The 16,195-nt window shown below is 38.8% G+C and overlaps 1 protein-coding gene across 3 annotated transcripts in view; it reads right to left on the reverse strand.

The window, feature by feature from the left end:
• kcnd3 (potassium voltage-gated channel, Shal-related subfamily, member 3) overlaps nucleotides 1–16,195 on the reverse strand; it is a 143,433-nt gene that overhangs the window by 108,874 nt on the left and 18,364 nt on the right. The window lies entirely within an intron of this gene.

The following is a 16,195-nucleotide window of genomic DNA, read 5'->3' on the forward strand; positions in this document are numbered from 1 at the left end:
TCTTTGTAAAAAAGACCGGGTGAAAAGTTGCTCTCCAGGGTATCTTTTCCATAGTTCATAAGCGCTTCCACGATACACCTGTAAGGGTAAGTATTGGAGCTTTGTGAAACCAGACGGTCCCCCAAAGAGACGTCAACCTGTGAAAATATACACGCTCCAGGATAATTTATCAGACCGACAGGTGCACCGTCGGGTATGTTAGAGCCATCCGGTCCTGTGATTTTGACTCGTGTATATAACAGGGTATTATTCAAATCTGTGTAATCCTCGCCAGTACCTGCTATGAAAAACTCTAGTGGAGAGTTGTCTGTTATAGCCGTAATGGGCGGAACCTCCACATAGGTATTTTTTTCAATTGCCGTTTGCGTCAAAGGCACTGTAAAAAGGTCTAATTCCGATTTAATACATTCATCCGACATGCAATGTAACAGCGCCATACTTTTAGAAAATAGTGTTTGTGCGTCTTTTAGTTCTTGTAGATTTTTTCACACGACGACTCCGAGGTCTCTTTGCAACTGAGAGTTTTCTGCTCGTGCTTCTAGTCTTCTTCTTCACGTGACGGCCACTCCCCCTTCTCACCCGAACCCCCGGGGGCCTATAGCTTTTACGGGTCATGACCATCAACCCACTGCCGTCCTGTCCATTATTATTATTATTATTATTATAAGGCTTTGTTAGAGCTGTAGTAACAACATCGCCGAATATATTTTTCGCAGCCGTTTTTAAATGAGGTTTAGCTATACTGAATCCCCTTTTTAAGAACGGTAGGGCCGCACGAAAAAAACTTTTAAAAATTCCACCGATTCCAGAACCATACATTGCGTTCGACCCAATAAAACCCGGCAAACCGCTACCGGCCTGGTTCCGATAATATTCAACATATCGATCGGGATCGGGTCTGTATGGAGTGAGATGAGCCATTTTAAAACAGGTGATGTTTCACAGGTCTGAAGTGAAGCTTGGCGACTACTTTTCCGTAAGTGAACCGTACGTCTTGATTTTGGTCGTCTTTCACTTCAATTGTAATCTCTGTAATAGTGCTTTTATTAACACGTACGTAATGAGGCTTGTCGTATCTAACACTGACTATCTTGTTTGGCTCACCGTCTATATGTACGGTTGTTAATAAAGGAACGAATACGTCACCGACCGATTGATAATCTATAATGTCTGTGTACAGATATAACGTGTAAAATCCACCCCTTATGTCTGATTGGTACGGTGCATATACTATAGTCACAGCTCTGGGTTCTTGACCTTCATGGATGTGAGGGGTCGTTTCTATAGAAACCCCTGGCTGGACCCCCAGGATGACCGCCAGTTTTCCATAAAATGTTAATGAGATCCTTTGAGAGGATTTTAGAAAAACCTTATTCCTTATATGATCGTACCCGAGATGTGTTTGTGGAGGTAGCGACGCATTTATCTCCCGGAGCAAAAATGGTACATCCTCATAATATCCGGACTTTAAACTATTACGCAGCACGGGTATAGTTTGAGCCTTATTATCGATATGTATATTAATACCGTCACTAACGTTAAAATGTTCCCCGGCAACAGGCTGTAGCAGCTTTTGGTCACAGTTGATAATAAAGGAAGCGTCCTCTTCATTAAACGTATGCCATGATATGGGATATTCAAATTCAGCTAGAGCCACTTCCCACGGCCCCTTCAGATTTATAGTTTTTCCCAGTCGGGTTCTGTAATTAGATATTCTGTTTTCTGGGTAGACGACCCTCGATGCATTGCACGGTAATGTAATGTAGAAACCCTCTTCGATCATGATGAATAATTTTTTTCTCCTTAAATGACAGGTGTCTTACAAACCCTAAGCCTTTAAGGGCTTCTGTAAGTTCACCACCTCCTTTTCAGATACCCAGGAGTTAAATTTTGGGCCCCAGCCATACCACTTTACAAGAACCTGCATAGTTTTACCCCTACGACGTCTATCTAAAATCTTTTCTATTTTGAATGATTTATCATCACTCACAATAATTTTCTGTAGTTCCTCTTCATAAAAACACCCATCAATAACCTCTCCATCGTAGTCTTGTATCTTGTATACCGGTGGCTGTCGGGGTATACACGCTACTATAGTAAAGTACTCCTCTGTGTAATTCTGTTCATATCCTTTAGAGAATATATTTCTGACTTTAGACACTCTAACAACATCGCCTATCTTATAAGCAAAGACAGGTGTCTCTTTACGGAGCTTTCCGTACAAGTTGTTGAATACGGTTGTTTCATTTTCTTTATGAACATCAATTGGTCTCATTCGTATGGATTTATGATAACTGCAGTTATACCCGTCGGCTAGATCTTGTAAGATGTCGCAGTAGCGTGTAGAGTTGACGGCCGTTAAATATCTCCACATACGGCCTTTTAGAGTCCTGTTAAACCTCTCGACCACACAAGCTTTTAAATCACTGGCTGTGGTAAAATGATGTATGTTATACTTTTTTGTTAATTGCTGAAAATGTTTATTGAGGAATTCCTTTCCCTGATCCGTTTGGAGCTTTTCTGGCACCCGCTGCTCTTTTAATATCGATTCAAACGCTTTAGTCACCTCCTGTCCCGTCTTATTCTTCAACGGTCGCACCCATGCATATTTGCTAAATACATCTATACACGTTAGTAAGAATTTAATGTTATCGTTATCCTTTGAATAAGCAGACATATCGACCAGATCCGCTTGAAACTGTACATCTTTTCCGTACACTACAACTCTGTTTCGCTTATATTTTATAGGGGCCGTCCGATGTAATGTATAGGTATCTTGACTGGACAGCCAGTCGGTCACATCCTTATCTTTCAGACGTATACCATATTCTTGTAATATTGTTTGCTTTAATCTTTGTTTACCACCAAAAGCGCCTGGGCTTGATGGATTGTAATATATTTTTTTCATGAGCTCAGACATGTCGTCTATCTCTCTCTGCGTTTCACAAAATAATGATCAGATGAACGGTGACATACAAATTTTTATTTCAGAATATATAAAAAGTACATGTTTTTTTACAAGGACAAATTATATCTCGTCCAAATAAAAAAGAAAATTCACACACGTTGCATAATTTTTCACTAACATGTAATCAACCAATGTATCTATAATTTTACATACATCGTCAGGTTCATTTCTTGTCATCAGTATTACACATACATCAGTCACATAAGTACAAAGACATAATATGTTGCCTATTTTAAAGGATTCTTTACATTCAGGCATCATTTCGAGAATATTTGTTATAGTTGTACATGGTATACCATTGCAGCCAATAGCCATGTTTATCATATCGCCCCATTCGTTTGACAATCTCCTCACAACATTCATTTGGATCTTTAATTTCACTAATCGTCTACACACATCACTGTCTGTTACATTAACAATCTTGTACAGCAAATTTGATATTTCACACCTGACCCGTTGTTTAAAGAAATATTCAGACAGGCAGTTAGAGCAGAGAAGGTTTCCCATTGCAGGATCAGCAGGTAGAATCAACAACGGCAGCAGCAGCCTCGGCGGCTAACTTCCAGTTGTCAACGGCGTTGTAAATCACTTCCTCGCAGCTTTCATCCACAAGCTTCTGCCTCATAGAGGCCAGTTCTTCCACAATGTAGATCTCATCTCTTAGATCGCACAAGACAGATTCAACAGTACCTTGGATTCTTTGCAGATGAGGTGTTAGACCGAACGGCTTCAGCGTATTTGCTAAAATGTTTTTTAGCTCGGGCTTAAGCAGTTTTTGACTGATCTCGTCGTAACAGCCGTAAAAATAATAGGGAGCAGGTTCAAACAGACATGAGTGTCTTGTTTGCGACGGGTGATCCACTTCGCAGCCTGCACATTCCTTTTTCATTCGTTTATCGATCAGGTGTTCCAGAAGGACTGTAACGACGGCCTTAATGATTCTGTGCCCCGTTACACCAATGCAGCCATCCACACTATCCTCATCGGGAACCCCAGCGAGGGGTCCTGGGGGAGAATAGTTTGCGAGGAATGCCAGATTATTAAAACCCAGTTCTGTGCAGAGCGTAGTCAGCCAGGTGTTGCATTTTTGGTGATGACATCCATCTGTAGACAATGAAAGTTGTTCGGTGTTGAGAGGTGTAGCTTCGTTTTCTTGAGACATGATACTTGAATGCTGTAGAGGCTTCTTCTGCGGCAGATATTTAATGTTTGTAGAATGTGGGTGGGGCTACATGAACACCACGCCTACTAGGAACGCACCATTCAGGGTGAAATAGCTTCACTTTGACGTTGTTGTAGCGATCAAACGCTTCACACCACTTAAACATCCTGTCTATTTTAAAAAATACATCTTCCAGCACAGGTACGTCTTTCCACTGAAACATAAATTTAATGCGATAGTATTTCAAATGATCCGCCTCAGATATGGGCCACGTACGCTCCGGCAGTTCCTTTCCAAAATCGCTTCCGAGTATGTACACATAATCTTCGGGGTGTTTGTTAACATGATCTCCGAGCAGTCTGAATCTCGTCCCCGTCAACCCGTTCCACTCGGCTATAAACAGGGGCTCGTCTCCTCCGTCTTTCAAATCGCGCCACACTTGTGTATAAAATAGAATCCATTCCTTTTCTGTGAAAACCAGTTTTGGGTCATCCGGTGTATTCGCCGTGTATCTATCATCGTTGTCGATATTGATCAACCTAACCTCTCGTGCGTTTTTGTTAAAATTGTAACTACACACACGAGTGCCCGTCAAATGAAAATCGTATTTGACATTATCCAGCGGTTCATGGAGAAACCTGGATAGGCAAGGCCCATGTTTCTTTCTCGGGGCTAAAGATAGATGATCCATTGACTCGACAACGGTTCTCTCTGGAGTTTTAGGTGCAGATGCTTCAGCCATTGTTACAGAATAGTTTTCTATTTGAAAAACAAAAATAAAAACACAAGCTGCTTTCTGTGTTTAGATAGACTGCTGAATTGCCCGGCCTTTTAAACACACACCGCAAGGAGTGTGGGGGGAGCAGGTGCATTCTCCAGCGCCGATGGGCGTGTTGGGGGCGGGGACTGGGGGTGTGTCTTTACACACGCTCCCACAGCTCATTCCGCTTCTGCCATCGGAGAGAGAGGACGCTTTTACACCAAGCTCCATAAGAAAACATTGTTTTTTTCCTAAAGAAAACCCGTGTAAGTGAAATAACATTATTCGTACTTTCTTTCTTTGATATGTTTAATACATATACCTTTTTGAACCTACTCTATAACTTTATATTTACTTTTTTAAAATGATTGAACATTGACTTTTTTAACAAGCTGTATGTATGTCAAAGAGAAAAACAAACTTTAACTTGTCTTTATCTTTAAACATACCATACCCTTGTATTTAACAGAGACGTTTTTAATGTTTTTAAACATCTAAAATGTATGTGAAATACAATCTTTGTTTAATAAAAACTGATTTCCATGATCTTATACTTGTCACTGCTATTCCTATGCCAAAACCCCACTCAAGAGTACATTTGAAACATTCTTTGATTGTTTTCAAACAGTTACGAAAGCACACATACACAAAGTTACAAAAACAGTCATAAATTCCTTTGAAAGGGGGGTGTATAGGAGGAGGAGGGTGGTAAGAAAACAGATGGTCAAACTGATAGTCATAAAACAGGTGTCCGGAAATTGTGTCCAGGAACAGGTGTCCAGTCCGGTGGGAGGGAGGGGGAGGAGGAGGGGGGGTTATGGAATTTTTATGACCCCATCAATCAATCAAATTTGACACATAGTCGCCTCTATTCTCTCTAACGTGCTCCACGCGGCTCCGATGGGTTAATAGAGGCCTTCTGATTCGACTCGATGCGTTTATGTAAGAAAAATATCCATATTCAAAAGTTTATAAAGTAAACCCTTGAAGTCTTCCATTGTAACCCATGGCGGTTAAGTGTTTTACAGCCACAAGATAGCATATAAGTAGTACCGGTCAATATAACTCGTAGTACCCGGATGAGAGGTGTTATTGATTTTGGTGATTTGTTATCTGGTAATAACATACCGCGCGTTTGTTCAGAATCAAGTATTCTACAGAGCCGTGTTATAATGCTTGGATAACACGCATATGTATCCGTCGATTAAAAATAATGACTAATGCGGTGTAGGGCTGTCCTCGACTAAGGATTTAGACAATCGAATCAGAATTGTCGAATCTCTCTATGGTCGACTGATAGTCGAATCATCTGTGTGTGTGAATGGGTTGGGAGGGGCACTACACTGTCAGCAGGAGGGTAAAAATATTTTTTTTTTCCTTTACACACTGCACACAGCAACTTTTAATAAAGTGACCAAAACTGCCTGCCAACTGACAGACGAACTGACAATGGCTTTCTTATTTACGTTTAAATAGCCTAAAAGGTAATGTGGTGGATAAACATTAATAAACCGTTTTCTCATAACATGTTAAAGCCGCGATCGAAATACAGAACATCACACAAATATATAAAAGAACATTTTGATAAATAAACCTAAAAAAATACCTGCCTAGAGAGGAAAAGAACACTTTGAGTGCGTTTACATGCACGTTCTGAAGCCGATCGTGAAGGACGCGAAACCCAGCCCCGCGCCTCAGGATCTCACACCGCCACCTGACGCGCACATTATATACACGCAAGCTCAACTGTCAGTTGACAGGAACGGCATGTGTGTTGCAGTGTGACGACTAGTCATCTTTGCCACTTGCTTGTTTCTCCGCTAACTGGAGATGACTTACAAGAGTGGAACAGTAGCTCTCAGACAGCTGTAGTTGAGCTGATCGCTCCGCTCTGTTATAGCTGACTGTACGCACGAGTGTGTGCATGCTCCAAACTTTACAAATGTTTGAATCACTGCATGCATGAGGCTGTGCGCCATCGAATCAGATCACAAAACCCAAGGGTGTCCAGCCAGTCAGAGCACTGGGAAAGAAAGGCGATTGGCCAGTCAGTGCGCAGGAGCCTGAGGGTACCCGACCAATTCGCCAGAGCTTGATAGGAGTATTACATCACTCTGTGAACCGTATATCAGGCACTGAATAATGCAAAACCTGCCCATTCCAATGAATGAAGCAAAGGCAGAAAAACGAGTCCCCTTGGTCCGTTTTCTCAGCGAGGGAGAGAGAGAAAAACGAGACTGAACGACAGGATAATCCATCATGATTATTGTGCTGGTGACAGTATGACAAAGCCATGAATGTAAGGATGTTTCTCCTGTCTGATGAAATATGCAGAGGATTATGTAGCGATATAACATTCACACTGTATTGTGCAGGACATTTGAACAGCTGATGTAATTAAAAAGAAATCCTGCCTCAAAAAAGTAGTATGAAACTTCCATGCAGCACCACAAATTACACTGCTTGCTGACTGTGATATTTAGAATTCATATTAAAAATGTTTCTAATTGAATATGAATGAGAGGTTACACACACGCACAGACAGCAGTGAACTTTAACTGAGTCTTTAACACACATTAATTAAGACAATCAAGAAACAAAGAGAGAGGGAGAGGGATAGGGAGAGAGAGAGAAAAAGACAATACCGGTCTCTAAATGAGGAAAAGAGAAATGGGCCAAGACAAATCAATACTGGGAAAGAGCCAATGAAGTTTCAGCTCAGATTGCAGGACAGGCCAGACAGGTGGGTTTCAATATACAAATCTACTATTATATTCGGTATAGGGATACTTCATATAGTGGACACATTTTCTGACTGATCGGATCTAATATGACTTCTGACCTGTAATGTTGCCTGAATCATAATCATACACTGTTTGTTCATTTGGCCAGAGGAGAACCGAGCCTGGTTTGTCCCAGGATTTTTTTCTCCATTATGTCACCTGATGGAGTTTGGGTTCCTTGCCACTATCACCCTTATTGCCTTAGGCTTTTGGCTTGCTCAGTTGGGGACACAAAATATTTAATTGTGTTACTTTCTTTTAAATTCTGTTGCAATATTTTCCTGTTATCACCTTGAAGCTGCTTTGGAACAATCTTTATTGTAATAAGCACTTTATTAATTATAAGTTCTCAGGTAAAAAAAAAAGGTGTTTGGGGGGTAAAATGTGTGTTATTTTGGCAAGGTTGCCAGGTGAAATTCGCACTCATGGGTCTATATATCACATAATAGTCGCTTCAACCTGCAGACATGGAAAACAACCCACGGAAAAAAACGCGGACTTGGCAACACAGTGCAATTAAGTCGCTTTGTTACTCTGATTGGTTGTTGGTCTATCCAGTTGATGTCTTTCCTGGTTCGGTTGAAACACGCCCCATAATCACAGCCCAATGGAGCAGTTTCTGACTAGAATTGAGTATGACCATGTCAGGCTAGAATTTAGGAATCACAAAATTCCATATTAAAATTCTGATTAATAAAGTGATTATGAATCATGTTATGAATTATTTTCACATTATGGTCAAAAACTGAGAAATTGCCAATATTTAAATAATTTGAACAAATAAATGAAACGCTAAAAATTTAAATCAATAATTTTAAATGCTACAAGTGAATTTAGGCATCACAACATTCGATATAACAACTCTGATGGATTAGCCAATAATTATTTTCATGTTATGGCCAATGACTGATAAATGGCTGATATAAATTATATTACAATTGGCAGAAAATAAAAAATAAAAAATAAAATCAATCATTTTGAATGATACAAGTGAATTTAGAGATCACTATACTATAAAGTATTTCAAAAAAAGGAAATTCATTTTGGATTTTTATTACGAGTGTATTTAAAGATTAATTTTAAGTGAGCCTTAGAAAATGACAAAAGTAATCTGAATCTAGAAATAGTGACAAATGATCATGAATAATCAAATATTATATCCCGATATTGGTATGCTGTGTGTTATTATTTTATTTAGCACCTGCAGTACAGCTTCACCAGGTGCTAAATCCCCCGAAAATCGAATTTCCCTCATATTCACTCATGGTCTGAATAAATTTCCAGTGATTCTGTGTGTGTGTGTGTGTGGTGACTGGGTGAGAAGGTGCTAGACAGTAGGTTGAATAGATAGAATCTTCAGGACTGATGAAGAAGCATACGACCTTTAACCCTGACAGCGTGTGAAGCCGGAGGGTGCCGCGCTATTTTTGGCATCTGAAGAAAAATCACTCTGTGAGATAGCATGTGAGCATGTGTGTAAAAGACAGATAGAGAAACAGAGAGATGGTGATAGAGACAAAAAGAGAGAGAGAGAGAGAGAGAGAGAGAGAGAGAGAGAGAGAGAGAGAGAGAGAGAGAGAGAGAGAGTAAAAGAGAGAGAGAGAGAGAGTAAAAGAGAGATGAGAATGAAATACAGTAGAGACTAGGGTAAGAGGGAAAATGTGAATGTCCTCATCTGATGCAGTGAGTAGTTCATAAAAGACTTAAAAACGACAAAACGATACATTCAAAATAATGGAATTAGTCTAATAAGACTGGGTCCAATGGTAAGCGTGCGCTAGAGACTCACCATAAAATAAATTGAAAAAACTCAAAGCTGATTTGATGACCATTTTTATGCTGCAGGTGACTTTTATCTCTCTGGGATATTTATATTGATAATAGGGCACCACAGAAAAACCAGGAGTCTGGTCAACGTCTTCTTTTTGGTCAAAGTCTTTTTATAAGTTACTTCTTTAATATAAAACAAGCAACAATGAACAAAAAACACAATCTTTTTCCAACCGAGCCTCTGGTCTTCACTGCACCATTATTGTACCGTGTTAAGTAAATACATAAATGTGTCTTGAACAAAATGTTTTGACATTATAGATTTACACATTAGTTGTCAGCGTACTTAAAAAGGCACAAATGTTGTGCATAAGTCATGTGGACTACTTTTTAGATACTTGTATGGTGCTTTTGCGTCCATTTTAAGGCTTAAAAGCCTGAGTTAAAAGCACCATTTATTGTAACTGTCCTTAATTGTAAATTATCCCTTAACTTTGACCAAACAGGTTATTTATTTAATCAAAATAATAGTGATGGAATAATAATTATTCATAACATAGATATGTTCCAGCTTCTATTGGGAATACCTCCCAAAAATGTTTACTGTATGTGTGCATGTGTTTAAACAAGCAAGTGTGTATTTTAGTACCAAGGCCTGTCAGTGCTGCCCTCACTTTGCCATGTTTAATAGAGAGCAGTGAGATGATTGTATAAAACAGCCATCCTTTTAGCGAAAGTATCTGTCAGTACGCAAACACACACACACACGGTCCTTTTTTGCTGTGACTGCTGCAATGTTATCACAGACCCCTTCTAATTAAATACTGACAGCCGGGTTTGAATTACCCACACTTTCTGTCTCTCTCTCTCTCTTAGATACACATAGGCAGGAAGAGATGAAAAAAGGGAGAGGTAGAGATAGAGAGAGCGAGGGACAGACAGAAAGATGAGTGGGGTTGAGTGCATTGAGTTTATTCTTTGCTCCTCTGTGTTGCAGCACCTTTCATTCTCTCTCACTCTCACACACACAGACAGTTCTTGTGTAAAGTGATGCATGACTGTGTGTCAAAGATTGTGAGTTGTGAATTATTTTATGATGTATTGTAAATGCGTGTTCAGTGTTTAAATTATATATTGTGTATGAGTGTGAGAGACCTGAACGTAATGGGTTTAATAGGGAAAGTTCTTTCATTTTGATGTGTCACTTTCTCACCTAGAAGTAGAACTTGGATACCTTTTAGCATGTTTAAGCATGCCACACGCATTAATGCAACCCCATAGCATCAGAGATGCAGGCTTCTGAACTGAGCGCTGATAACAACTTTTATTGTCCTTGTCCACTTTTGTCCGGATGACATAATGTCCCAACTTTTCCAAAATTTTTGATTCGTCTGACCATAGACCAGTTTTCCACTTTGCCACAGTCCATTTTAAATGAGCCTTGGCCCAGAGAAAACGCCTGCACTTCTGGATCATGTTTAGATATGGCTTCTTATTTGACCTATAGAGTTTTAGCCAGCAACGGCAAATGGCACGGTGGAGTTTTCCTGAGCCCATGTGATTTCTATTACAGTAGCTTTCCTGTGTGTGATGCAGTGCCGTCTAAGGGCCTTGACCATTACACACAGAGATTGTTCCAGATTCTCTGAATCTTTGGATGATATTATGCACTGTAGATGATGATGATAAACTTTTTGAAATGTTTCTCTGAGAAACTCCTTTCTGATATTGCGCCACTATTTTTCGCCGCAACATTGGGGGAATTGGTGATCCTCTGCCCATTTTTACTTCTGAGAGACACTGCCACTCTGAGAGGCTCTTTTTATACCCAATCATGTTGCTAATTGACCTAATAAGTTGCAAATTAGTCCTCCAGATGTTCCTTATTTCACTTCTCCAGCCTCTCATTGCTACCGGTCCCAACTTTTTTGGAATGTGTAGCTCTCATGAAATCCAAAAGGAGCCAATATTTGGCATGACATTTCAAAATATTTCTAAACATTTGATATGTTTAGCTGTGAGCTGAGCTGTGAGTGTGATCTCCCATCCCCCATGTGCGGGTTGAAAACATGTAGAAATTGCTCCCTTTGCAGGCTGTAGTCTTTAGCCTTTGGCCAAAAATTCCTCCGATGATGCAAATATGGTCAATTTGCGTCATCTGAGGAATTTTTCCAGAAATAAAACGCATAAATCTCTTGTCTCGGGGGGATATGAAGGGGGAAGCACAATCATTTGAATATACTCCAGGGTTTCTACTAATACAAAGCCATATGCTAATCGCTGAAGTAACCATTTAAAGCATACACTCACATAAGGAATATCTAGATCTGTACTCTGTTATTACATATTCATAACTTGTCTTGTCTCTGCTTGTTTGCAATGCAAAGGTAGAACTGGAAATGTATTGAAATTTTAAGAACTGAATAATGCTTTATGTATCGGAAGCTAAGAAGATTGTCTTGGTCAATAGCATTTGTCTTCGAGTCATAGCCTGTGCGTAGCCTTTAATAACATGAGCTTTTGGCCAAATGACAGAAAAAAGTGTCACAAAGCAACAGTAAATGTTATAACCAGTAAGTTGACAAAAACATAATGTGATACTCTTAATGCCACATATGTAACTGTTTATACTGCCACATACAAACGTATGTATTCTCCGGTCAAAAAACTTGTAACTTGTTTGTGTGATTTTGGTAAAATGTTAATAATATAATGACACATGCAAGTATCAACTCTGACAACGCCGTGTTTAATTATTTAACAAATACAGTGTTTTTCCCATTCCATTTCCCCATGGGTACATGAGTACACTCTGCTTATTACACACAGCAGCACACAAACATTTTTAAATATTAAAAATAAAAGTAAATCCACTCTGGAGAATCATTCAGTCTTTCCACTCACGTGTAAATAGCGAATCCGCGATGGTGCAAGCACAACTGGCTTTTAAAGGGAATAGGAGATGGGGTTGTATTATTGCACGTTATGCCCAAAAACACACCCATGACTCATTAAGAGACTAGGTACAACCCTTTGGACCATGTGCCTGGCACGCTGGCCATTTTGTATTAAAATGGCAAAAGTGGATTTAGGGTGCGGTTACACTTGTAGTTCGGTTAGTTTGGTCCGGACAAAAAACAAAACAAAAGCAAAACATATAGTCCTGGTCCGCTTAGCGTTCACACAGGCATTTTTAACAGCGAACCTAGAGTTACCGAACCAAAGGCATAGGGAGTGACGTTAACAACCGGATTGGTCGGCTTATATGACGTAGGAGCTTGCTTACCGAACATTCAAAACAATGCTGTGTGCTGGATTAAATGCCATCATTTAATGCGTGTACATATGCCATTATTTTTACCCGCTGAGAACTCATGAAGAGCTAATAAAATGTTCAAAACATTCAAAAGAGCAGCAGCATTTCCTTCCGTTCTGTCGTCTGTACCTGCTAATAATGGGCAACACAGGTCCAGAATAACCAGGTATGCTTTTTGTGCGTTTTTTCTAGCATTTTCGAAACATGCTCATCGGACCAAGTATTGATGAGGCACTTCCTCGTTGCTCCACGTTTTCCCTCTAAATTTTAAGTTATTCATTTTGGATACACTGATCTTTCCGCTTCATCAAATAAGCCGACTATGCTTCGCATCTTGTGACATTACGTCCAGTTTTTGGTCTGTTTACATGTCTTTGGTTCGTGTTGCGTTCATATATCAATCGAACCACACCAGAGTTCATTTGGAAGCAGACCGAGACCAATCTTTTTAGCGGTCTCGGCCCGCTTGTTTGGTGCGCACCAGGATTCGGGTGGCAGCGTTCACATATGTTCAAATGAACCGCACTAAACGAGCAATCGCACCAGGGTTCGTTTTAATCGAACCAAACATGACAAGTGTGAATGCACCCTTAAACACATCCTAAGTGCACCTGCGAAATGTGCTCAGATCATTAAAATAGGGCCAATTGTGTTCAAGTGCTATGTGAATTTTTGTATACATATTCTGCACACAGCCAAATATCATTATTCTTATTTTTGTCCTGATTTCTGGTCAAAATATCTAAACATCCTTAAAAATAGATAATAATCGTGGCTGCTTCAAACAGCAGCATGGCCTTTCTGAGGTTTATAGATCTAAAATCTACTTGATTAGTTTCACCTGTGTCAAATAACTGAAGTTTTGTCAATAAATCTGACTTTGCAGCTACTGAACTATCCAGCAGAAGTCGAACTCAATTAGTAAGAGCTGGCTGTGGTTTGGCCACCTGCATTCAGAATCTATATAGTATGTGCATATGATGAGGCTAGAATTCATTATCTGGCGGTTTGTTACTCAGTTCATTATACATTTGCTATATTTCAACATTTTTGTAATCTGCCTAACATGATTTACACTATAGGTGGATCAACATCATTCCTGGATGATGCTAAACAAGGCACGTTGAGAAAGTTATTTGTTATATTTTCCCTTGATCTCAATGTAAAAATATATGTTCAACATCTCACCCTCATCCTGCAGACCAACATTTGATTGTAGCAGTCAAATCTAATCAGTTTGAGAGTCAATGAAAAGCAATTTACGGAGATTAAAGCAGAGATAAATAGGGGGAAAATCAATCAAAGGTTAACCAGTGGTGTCAGAGATGTTTCCACAGTCAAATAAGTGAAACAAGAGAAAGTTGAAACATAAGTCCATTCAGAGGATGCGTAGGAACAGCCTAAGCATTTGAAATATAGAATAATACCATTACTTTTCATTATACCAATAAACATTCTGCTCAAAATGGGAACAGATGGACATTAAGTATGTTTACATGCACTTTAAAAGCTTTAATTCAGTCAAACTAAAGCAATAATTTGTGTTTATATGTTTAGTCCAACTGAAATCTTACCAGTCTGGGTTTTGTGAAGTTGGACTAACAAGACTAGACCAATCATAATAATCTCACAACAAATGGCCTCGGCGGTGTGCTCCAAAAAACAAACAAACAGACGTGACAAGGTTATGCATTCAGTCCTTCGAATAATCATGTTACCATGATGTTAAGTTTCCTCAACATTGTAGATCACACAATGTGTTACACATTGTAAGTAACGGAAGTTGCGTAATCAGATTACTTTCAAGTAACTAGTAATTTAACACATTACTTTTAAATTTACAACAAAATATCTGATTTACTTTTTCAAATAAGTAATGCAAGCTACTTTGTTTTCCTAGTTTTTGACTGACACCTCTCCTGTTCCCATTTTGACAGAAATTGGAAGAACGGTGCAGAGGCGTTGTGTGCGCTGTATACATATGATGGTTATTGTAGTTCTAGGCTAAATGTGAGCATGCACTCATCTCACTTACACAAAAACAGATTCAGTATTTCTCAAAATTAATAAAAACTAAAATGATCTCATCTCCTGCATCTGCAATCCAGAATGGCAGTTGAAAAAGGTGTTTGATGAGACTTCATAAAAGCAAGCCCAGTCCAAAAGGAAAAAAGCAGCCCAAAAGTACCATAACATCATTTTTACAAAGAAACATAATTATAAAAAGTAACTAAGTAACACAATTAGTTACTTTTTTTTAGGGAGTAACGTAATATTGTGACAGGACCAAAAAAGTCGAAAATCAAAGACAAAAGAGTAACGCAACCTTTTTACTTGCAAAAGTATAAAAATACAAGAAAAAAAAATCGTACTTTGCTGCTACGTTTCAGTCCCATGACCTTCATCAGGTATATACACAAACGCATTACTTTTTTAAAGTAACTTTCCCCAACACTAGTCATGTATTCTTGTACAGATAAAAATGAGTCTCGAATAATCTGGCCTGAGAACAGATGTGCTGTGTCTGCTCTGATTGTTCAGTATTTATCCTTAAGTGTGTGACCTGGATCAACAGTTTTTTGGCTGTGGAGACGGACACGAGATCAGGAGCAGAAGGGGCCCATCTGCCTGTTTACAAACGCATTTGGTGCCCTGGAGTGTGTGTGTGTTTGTAAGTTTATGTAAGTGAACGTGCATGTTTGTGAACGAGTTTGGCTGCTAAAATAGCAGCAGCTTGGCTGAGAGAGTGATTTGAATATTTGTAGTTTGGCAAGAGTGTGTTTATATTGTGCATTCTATAGACTTATGCATGAGCTGTTTTGCAGTGGGTTAAATGCATGGATTGGATCTTGCATCTGTATGTCAGCAGATGTATTAGTAATGGTAGATTGTTTATTTTTTGATTTCATTGGGACAGTATTATTTTAATATTATAAATATAAATTACTTAAAAATCATAGTAATTAATAATATTTTGAATGAGGTCTTATTTACATATAAATGAGTATTTTCATTTTTTATTTTATTTTAAATTAAATGTTGTGCTTTTGCCATTTTTTTGTAATATATATATATATATATATATATATATATATATATATATATATATATATATATATATATATATATATATATATATATATCACTACAGCAGATTTGATGTGGTTTAGTTACAAAACCGCCAAGCTTGCCTTAAGCCTCACTCATTTCTTTAGCGTTTTAATCATTTATTTTTAGTAATTGTGCAACATTATTTACACATCTCCCATTATTTGCATTAACTCTTTTTCGCAAAAACCACCACAAGCAAGCATAATTTTCCCCCACACTAATGACACTAAGCACTTATAATATACACTATGTAGTCCACTGTGTAGAATTTTATAAAGATATCATCTGGGTGTTCAAAGTGCACTTTTGTACGTTTTCAGTGTGA

The sequence above is a fragment of the Pseudorasbora parva genome, chromosome 13, assembly GCF_024679245.1.
Source record: "Pseudorasbora parva isolate DD20220531a chromosome 13, ASM2467924v1, whole genome shotgun sequence".
Taxonomy (NCBI): Eukaryota; Metazoa; Chordata; class Actinopteri; order Cypriniformes; family Gobionidae; genus Pseudorasbora; species Pseudorasbora parva.